This window comes from Euprymna scolopes, chromosome 46 (assembly GCF_053919585.1).
Source record: "Euprymna scolopes isolate OS-2025 chromosome 46, ASM5391958v1, whole genome shotgun sequence".
NCBI classification, from domain to species: Eukaryota; Metazoa; Mollusca; class Cephalopoda; order Sepiida; family Sepiolidae; genus Euprymna; species Euprymna scolopes.
Window position 1 is genome coordinate 120,687,768 of NC_136527.1, and position 7,919 is coordinate 120,695,686.

Genomic DNA, 7,919 nt, shown 5'->3' on the forward strand with positions numbered 1-7,919 from the left:
TATGTGTTGACATATGTCGCAACAAAGATGACTTACATGTAAAAGAAGAACAACATACTTCACAAGAATGTGGTTTGTCTCCTGTATGTGTTCGCATATGTCCCAATATATGTGTTCGCATATGTCTCCCCTCTTTTTTCATTTTTCTTAAACTTTTTCTTCTAAGAATGTGGTTTGTCTTATTTATGTGTTCGCATATGTCGCAAAAAATTTGACTTACATGTAAAAGAAGAACCACATACTTCACACGAATGTGGTTTTTCTCCTGTATGTGTTAACATATGTTGCAACAAAGATGACTTCCGTGTAAAAGATAAACAACATACTCCACAAGAATGTGGTTTGTATTCTTTATGTATAACTATATGTTGCAACAAATATGACTTCTGTGTAAAAGTGGACCCACATACTTCACAAGAATGTGGTCTGTCCCCTGTATGTGTTAACATATGAAGCAACAAATTTGACTTTCGTGTAAATGAAGAACTACATACTTCACAAGAATGTGGTTTGTCTCCTGTATGTGTGCACATATGTTGCAATAAATGAGACTTTCGTAAAAACGAAGAACTACATACTTCACACGAATGTGGTTTTTCTCCTGTATGTGTTCGCATATGTTGCAATAAATTTGACTTCCGTGCAAAAGAAGAACCACATACTTCACAAGAATGTGGTTTGTCTCCGGTATGTGTTTGTATATGTCGCAACAATGTTGACTTCTGTATAAAAGAAGAACCACATACTTCACAAGAATGTGGTTTGTCTCCTGTATGTGTCAACATGTGTCGCAACAAATGTGACTTTCGTGAAAAAGAAGATCCACATACTTCACAAGAATGTGGTTTGTCTTCTGAATGTGTTAACGTATGTCTCAATAAATGTGACTTCTGTGTAAAGCAGGTACTACATATTTTGCAAGAATATAGTTTGTTTTCCATGTTACTTTGCATATAGTAAAATAAACTAAAGTTTAATTAGAAAAACATTCAATTATATAAAATTATTAGTCTATAGTATATGTCCGAATATTTCACTAATAAAAACAAGCTACATTTACTAAAGAAGTTTTATTCTTTTCACATTTGTTTCTATTTTACTTAACCGTTGTATGTTTCTTAAACATTATAGATGTAGGATTTTATTGCATTTTTTAATTTTCCATGCATTTTTTTACATTGATGGTAATGCTATATGTAAAAGAATTCATACACTTAACAAGAACACTGTTTTTAACGACTTTCTTTTCAATGATTTCTTTGCTTTCTACATTTAGTAAAGAATTTTTTCTTTTCCCTTTGTTTCTATTTTACTTGACTCTTTGATACACCAGATTTTTGCAGAAACAAGAAAATCTTTTACATTGATGGTAATGCTATATGTAAAAGAATTCATACACATAACACGAACAATGTTTTGAACTTCTTTGCATCAAATTTGATGTCATGTGTTTCACAAGTCTATGATTTCTTTGCTGTCTGATATTTTCACGAAATTTATATGTGGACATTTCCAAATATGTTATGAGTTTCTTATATCATCAACGGAAAATGAAGATCCATTCTAATCAAATAATTGATTTCTGTTGATTGCTGCAAATATAAAATAGATTTCATGTGATAATATTTAACTTTTAAACGTATTCTTAATAAAAAGTCAACAAATTAATCAATTTTAAAAAAACAAAATATAATTAGGACTTTTTTTAATACTTATTTAAAAGCCAATACATTCATTATTGTTGAAAAATAAATATAATTGGAACGTATTGTAATATGTTAGAAAATTTTTTTAGGTATATTTGCTACAGTACAATTTTGGATACAGTAGGGAAAAATACGCAATCGACTCTTAAAATTAGTCTTATTTTATTTATCACATTTTAATATTCACATGAGAAAAACGATTACAGGTTTCATCTTCATGAAATTGATATTAAGTTAAAGTAGATCACAACTAGACATTTTTTCCAATTTCGGTCAAACATCTGGTATTTGTGGTATTTATTCAGTTTAAAGAAGCAATCATGCCAGGCATTTCTCATATTGGAAAATGTATTACTTTAATTGTCGATAGCTTTTTGTTCTCTCGTTCGTAAGGGGATGCTGATGGGATGGTCCCTTTTTGGGAGGTGAGTTCTCACTATGTAGGTACGGGCAAAAATTAATATCTAATTAATAGTAATTATCTCCCTTACATTTTTAGGTAAAAATACATGAATAAAAATATCAGTTGTAATATTTTCATTATGATTATTAGTTTAATAAATGTAATTATCTCCCTTACATTTTTAGCTACGGGTAAAAATACATGAAGAAAAATGTTTTCATGGCGAGTTAACCAATTCAGCTAAATTTTGAAGTTAAATAAATTCATTGGAGAAATCTTTTAAAAATAAATATTAGTTTTCCGGGTCTATTTTAAAGATAATTAGTAAAATAAAGTCCTAAGATATTGAACTAAATAAAAAGAACTGATTTGTACAAAAAATTAATTAGCCTAAAAAATTGAGGGATTCTGCCGTTCACAAAATTGCAACAAATGGAAGTTTTGTAGACATGGATATAATGAAAGCTCAAATCTGAGACAATCAAAAGGATGTCTGTAAATGACGTTATGTAATTAAAAGGAAGGTAGTGGTGCTGGATTTCTTTTTACCCCCAGACGTGCATCCGTACATTCCTATCCCGAACGTTTGTATCATTTTTACCATTTCTTAATTTAATTATTTTACTATGTTCCTGTTTTAAAATTATTTTTATTTTTCAAGATTATACAAAAATTATTATTTTTCAAGATTATATAAAAATTATTATTTTTCAAGATTATATAAAAATTATTATTTTTCAAGATTATATAAAAATTATTATTTTTCAAGATTATATAAAAATTATTTTTCAAGATTATATAAAAATTATTATTTTTCAAGATTATATAAAAATTATTATTTTTCAAGATTATATAAAAAATTTTATTTTTCAAGATTATATAAAAATTATTATTTTTCAAGATTATATAAAAATTATTATTTTTCAAGATTATATAAAAAATTTTATTTTTCAAGATTATATAAAAATTATTATTTTTCAAGATTATACAAAAATTATTATTTTTCAAGATTATATCAAAATTATTATTTTTCAAGATTGTATAAAAATTATTTTTCAAGATTATATAAAAAATTTTATTTTTCAAGATTATATAAAAATTATTATTTTTCAAGATTATATAAAAAATTTTATTTTTTAAGATTATATAAAATTTTTTATTTTTCAAGATTATATAAAAAAATTTATTTTTCAAGATTATATAAAAGATTTTATTTTTCAAGATAATATAAAAATTATGTTACGTCAAAAGCTTCATTCATGCAAGCAAGGAAAATATGAAAACGTTACATGTAAAAAATTATGTGAAACCTGTAATCTAAAAAAAAAGAAATATTTTTTGAAATTATAATTTTTTGTCTGAAAATATTAAATAAACAAATGATAATATAGGTAGTCCGAGAAATTAATTTTTCTTTGAGTTATATGGAATTCATTAATATGGACTTCAGGGGCTTTTTTTGTAATATTCATGTAAAAATTAAATATTAAAAAAATATTATAATTTACGATGCTTTATTTTCATAAAAAAATAAAAAATAAATGAATGCATTTTTTTTTACTACTGAAAACCAAAACTTTAGTAAATGCATTTTTTGTTTAAGCGAAATAATACATTTCCACTAAAATGTAAATAAAATAATGCGTTCATTATATTCTGTTATCATTATTTGATAAAAGCAGAAAATTTTTGAAATTGGTTAATTTCATGAGTTTTGGTGAATTTTTAAGTAACGAGACGGGTCAAAATATTAATAGATTTCGAGCATCGGCATTCATTTTACACGCACATATCACTATGAAATGACCTTCTGTCTAACTTTTCTGAGTCTAAACAAATTTAGTCTTTAAGTTGAGTTGCTTCTCGGCCTCTTCTGGCTAAGATCAAAGTGTAGTATCTGTTCTTCACATTAAAAATAGATTTCGAGCATCGGCATTCATTTTACACGCACATATCACTATGAAATGACCTTCTGTCTAACTTTTCTGAGTCTAAACAAATTTAGTCTTTAAGTTGAGTTGCTTCTCGGCCTCTTCTGGCTAAGATCAAAGTGTAGTATCTGTTCTTCAGATTAAAAATAGATTTCGAGCATCAGCATTCATTTTACACGCACATATCACTATGAAATGACCTTCTGTCTAACTTTTCTGAGTCTAAACAAATTTAGTCTTTAAGTTGAGTTGCTTCTCGGCCTCTTCTGGCTAAGATCAAAGTGTAGTATCTGTTCTTCACATTAAAAATAGATTTCGAGCATCGGCATTCATTTTACACGCACATATCACTATGAAATGACCTTCTGTCTAACTTTTCTGAGTCTAAACAAATTTAGTCTTTAAGTTGAGTTGCTTCTCGGCCTCTTCTGGCTAAGATCAAAGTGTAGTATCTGTTCTTCACATTAAAAATAGATTTCGAGCATCAGCATTCATTTTGCACGCACATATCACTATGAAATGACCTTCTGTCTAACTTTTCTGAGTCTAAACAAATTTAGTCTTTAAGTTGAGTTGCTTCTCGGCCTCTTCTGGCTAAGATCAAAGTGTAGTATCTGTTCTTCACATTAAAAATAGATTTCGAGCATCAGCATTCATTTTGCACGCACATATCACTATGAAATGACCTTCTGTCTAACTTTTCTGAGTCTAAACAAATTTAGTCTTTAAGTTGAGTTGCTTCTCGGCCTCTTCTGGCTAAGATCAAAGTGTAGTATCTGTTCTTCACATTAAAAATAGATTTCGAGCATCAGCATTCATTTTACACGCACATATCACTATGAAATGACCTTCTGTCTAACTTTTCTGAGTCTAAACAAATTTAGTCTTTAAGTTGAGTTGCTTCTCGGCCTCTTCTGGCTAAGATCAAAGTGTAGTATCTGTTCTTCACATTAAAAATAGATTTCGAGCATCAGCATTCATTTTGCACGCACATATCACTATGAAATGACCTTCTGTCTAACTTTTCTGAGTCTAAACAAATTTAGTCTTTAAGTTGAGTTGCTTCTCGGCCTCTTCTGGCTAAGATCAAAGTGTAGTATCTGTTCTTCACATTAAAAATAGATTTCGAGCATCAGCATTCATTTTACACGCACATATCACTATGAAATGACCTTCTGTCTAACTTTTCTGAGTCTAAACAAATTTAGTCTTTAAGTTGAGTTGCTTCTCGGCCTCTTCTGGCTAAGATCAAAGTGTAGTATCTGTTCTTCACATTAAAAATAGATTTCGAGCATCGGCATTCATTTTACACGCACATATCACTATGAAATGACCTTCTGTCTAACTTTTCTGAGTCTAAACAAATTTAGTCTTTAAGTTGAGTTGCTTCTCGGCCTCTTCTGGCTAAGATCAAAGTGTAGTATCTGTTCTTCACATTAAAAATAGATTTCGAGCATCAGCATTCATTTTACACGCACATATCACTATGAAATGACCTTCTGTCTAACTTTTCTGAGTCTAAACAAATTTAGTCTTTAAGTTGAGTTGCTTCTCGGCCTTTTGGCTAGGATCAAAGTGTAGTATCTGTTCTTCACATTAAAAATAGATTTCGAGCATCGGCATTCATTTTACACGCACATATCACTATGAAATGACCTTCTGTCTAACTTTTCTGAGTCTAAACAAATTTAGTCTTTAAGTTGAGTTGCTTCTCGGCCTCTTCTGGCTAAGATCAAAGTGTAGTATCTGTTCTTCACATTAAAAATAGATTTCGAGCATCAGCATTCATTTTACACGCACATATCACTATGAAATGACCTTCTGTCTAACTTTTCTGAGTCTAAACAAATTTAGTCTTTAAGTTGAGTTGCTTCTCGGCCTCTTCTGGCTAAGATCAAAGTGTAGTATCTGTTCTTCACATTAAAAATAGATTTCGAGCATCGGCATTCATTTTACACGCACATATCACTATGAAATGACCTTCTGTCTAACTTTTCTGAGTCTAAACAAATTTAGTCTTTAAGTTGAGTTGCTTCTCGGCCTCTTCTGGCTAAGATCAAAGTGTAGTATCTGTTCTTCACATTAAAAATAGATTTCGAGCATCGGCATTCATTTTACACGCACATATCACTATGAAATGACCTTCTGTCTAACTTTTCTGAGTCTAAACAAATTTAGTCTTTAAGTTGAGTTGCTTCTCGGCCTCTTCTGGCTAAGATCAAAGTGTAGTATCTGTTCTTCACATTAAAAATAGATTTCAAGCATCGGCATTCATTTTACACGCACATATCACTATGAAATGACCTTCTGTCTAACTTTTCTGAGTCTAAACAAATTTAGTCTTTAAGTTGAGTTGCTTCTCGGCCTCTTCTGGCTAAGATCAAAGTGTAGTATCTGTTCTTCACATTAAAAATAGATTTCGAGCATCAGCATTCATTTTACACGCACATATCACTATGAAATGACCTTCTGTCTAACTTTTCTGAGTCTAAACAAATTTAGTCTTTAAGTTGAGTTGCTTCTCGGCCTCTTCTGGCTAAGATCAAAGTGTAGTATCTGTTCTTCACATTAAAAATAGATTTCAAGCATCGGCATTCATTTTACACGCACATATCACTATGAAATGACCTTCTGTCTAACTTTTCTGAGTCTAAACAAATTTAGTCTTTAAGTTGAGTTGCTTCTCGGCCTCTTCTGGCTAAGATCAAAGTGTAGTATCTGTTCTTCACATTAAAAATAGATTTCGAGCATCAGCATTCATTTTACACGCACATATCACTATGAAATGACCTTCTGTCTAACTTTTCTGAGTCTAAACAAATTTAGTCTTTAAGTTGAGTTGCTTCTCGGCCTCTTCTGGCTAAGATCAAAGTGTAGTATCTGTTCTTCACATTAAAAATAGATTTCGAGCATCAGCATTCATTTTACACGCACATATCACTATGAAATGACCTTCTGTCTAACTTTTCTGAGTCTAAACAAATTTAGTCTTTAAGTTGAGTTGCTTCTCGGCCTCTTCTGGCTAAGATCAAAGTGTAGTATCTGTTCTTCACATTAAAAATAGATTTCGAGCATCAGCATTCATTTTACACGCACATATCACTATGAAATGACCTTCTGTCTAACTTTTCTGAGTCTAAACAAATTTAGTCTTTAAGTTGAGTTGCTTCTCGGCCTCTTCTGGCTAAGATCAAAGTGTAGTATCTGTTCTTCAGATACTGCAAGCTATGACTAGCTATGACTAGCAAAGACCAGATGTGGGGGCAACCCCACATGCCTGACCTTTAACCAGCTCCCATTTCCCACCTCTCGGGAGCTGGTCCCCTTTTTCCCTTCCCCCTCCCTTCACTCCTCACATTAAAAATAGATTTCGAGCATCAGCATTCATTTTACACGCACACATCACTATGAAATGACCTTCTGTCTAACTTTTCTGAGTCTAAACAAATTTAGTCTTTAAGTTGAGTTAAAACTGTATTCTCTGTCTCATTGTCGGAATGCCTTCCTCGCAAGTATTACCTTCTCCTTTTTGAGCGACAGGGTAGGCCAATGGTGTAGTCAATCTCATAGCCATGTTATTGCATGGGTTTCCTTTTTAATCCGTGTTTATTTCAGTTTCTCTCATGATGAGGATGCATACACATGTTGTTGTTGTCTTGCATTTGTAACATGACAGCTTCCACACCATGAGATGATGCATCCAATGATACTGTTTTTTACTCCACAAGCTATATAATGACGTGTGAGACACATGGATAAGGTTAGCTCGATATCACACAGAGTTGATCTGGGGACATCAGCAGGGGAAAATCATCTATAAATTTTGACCAATCTCCAATTTACCTACATCTAAAATTTCAAGTGTGCAGACCCAAAATT

General features: G+C 31.0%; 21 pseudogenes; all 21 read left to right on the plus strand.

The window, feature by feature from the left end:
* Positions 1–3,964: 3,964 nt before the first annotated feature.
* LOC145271853 (U2 spliceosomal RNA) lies at positions 3,965–4,083 on the plus strand (annotated as a pseudogene).
* A 43-nt stretch (positions 4,084–4,126) lies between these two features.
* On the plus strand, positions 4,127–4,245 carry LOC145271859 (U2 spliceosomal RNA; annotated as a pseudogene).
* A 43-nt stretch (positions 4,246–4,288) lies between these two features.
* On the plus strand, positions 4,289–4,407 carry LOC145271854 (U2 spliceosomal RNA; annotated as a pseudogene).
* Positions 4,408–4,450: 43 nt separating this feature from the next.
* Positions 4,451–4,569, plus strand: LOC145271970 (U2 spliceosomal RNA; annotated as a pseudogene).
* Positions 4,570–4,612: 43 nt separating this feature from the next.
* LOC145271971 (U2 spliceosomal RNA) lies at positions 4,613–4,731 on the plus strand (annotated as a pseudogene).
* Positions 4,732–4,774: 43 nt separating this feature from the next.
* Positions 4,775–4,893, plus strand: LOC145271949 (U2 spliceosomal RNA; annotated as a pseudogene).
* Positions 4,894–4,936: 43 nt separating this feature from the next.
* LOC145271972 (U2 spliceosomal RNA) lies at positions 4,937–5,055 on the plus strand (annotated as a pseudogene).
* Positions 5,056–5,098: 43 nt separating this feature from the next.
* LOC145271950 (U2 spliceosomal RNA) lies at positions 5,099–5,217 on the plus strand (annotated as a pseudogene).
* A 43-nt stretch (positions 5,218–5,260) lies between these two features.
* Positions 5,261–5,379, plus strand: LOC145271855 (U2 spliceosomal RNA; annotated as a pseudogene).
* A 43-nt stretch (positions 5,380–5,422) lies between these two features.
* LOC145271951 (U2 spliceosomal RNA) lies at positions 5,423–5,541 on the plus strand (annotated as a pseudogene).
* A 43-nt stretch (positions 5,542–5,584) lies between these two features.
* Positions 5,585–5,701, plus strand: LOC145271748 (U2 spliceosomal RNA; annotated as a pseudogene).
* A 43-nt stretch (positions 5,702–5,744) lies between these two features.
* LOC145271952 (U2 spliceosomal RNA) lies at positions 5,745–5,863 on the plus strand (annotated as a pseudogene).
* A 43-nt stretch (positions 5,864–5,906) lies between these two features.
* On the plus strand, positions 5,907–6,025 carry LOC145271856 (U2 spliceosomal RNA; annotated as a pseudogene).
* Positions 6,026–6,068: 43 nt separating this feature from the next.
* On the plus strand, positions 6,069–6,187 carry LOC145271857 (U2 spliceosomal RNA; annotated as a pseudogene).
* Positions 6,188–6,230: 43 nt separating this feature from the next.
* Positions 6,231–6,349, plus strand: LOC145271905 (U2 spliceosomal RNA; annotated as a pseudogene).
* A 43-nt stretch (positions 6,350–6,392) lies between these two features.
* On the plus strand, positions 6,393–6,511 carry LOC145271953 (U2 spliceosomal RNA; annotated as a pseudogene).
* Positions 6,512–6,554: 43 nt separating this feature from the next.
* On the plus strand, positions 6,555–6,673 carry LOC145271906 (U2 spliceosomal RNA; annotated as a pseudogene).
* A 43-nt stretch (positions 6,674–6,716) lies between these two features.
* Positions 6,717–6,835, plus strand: LOC145271954 (U2 spliceosomal RNA; annotated as a pseudogene).
* A 43-nt stretch (positions 6,836–6,878) lies between these two features.
* On the plus strand, positions 6,879–6,997 carry LOC145271955 (U2 spliceosomal RNA; annotated as a pseudogene).
* A 43-nt stretch (positions 6,998–7,040) lies between these two features.
* LOC145271956 (U2 spliceosomal RNA) lies at positions 7,041–7,159 on the plus strand (annotated as a pseudogene).
* Positions 7,160–7,202: 43 nt separating this feature from the next.
* Positions 7,203–7,367, plus strand: LOC145271797 (U2 spliceosomal RNA; annotated as a pseudogene).
* Positions 7,368–7,919: the final 552 nt, after the last annotated feature.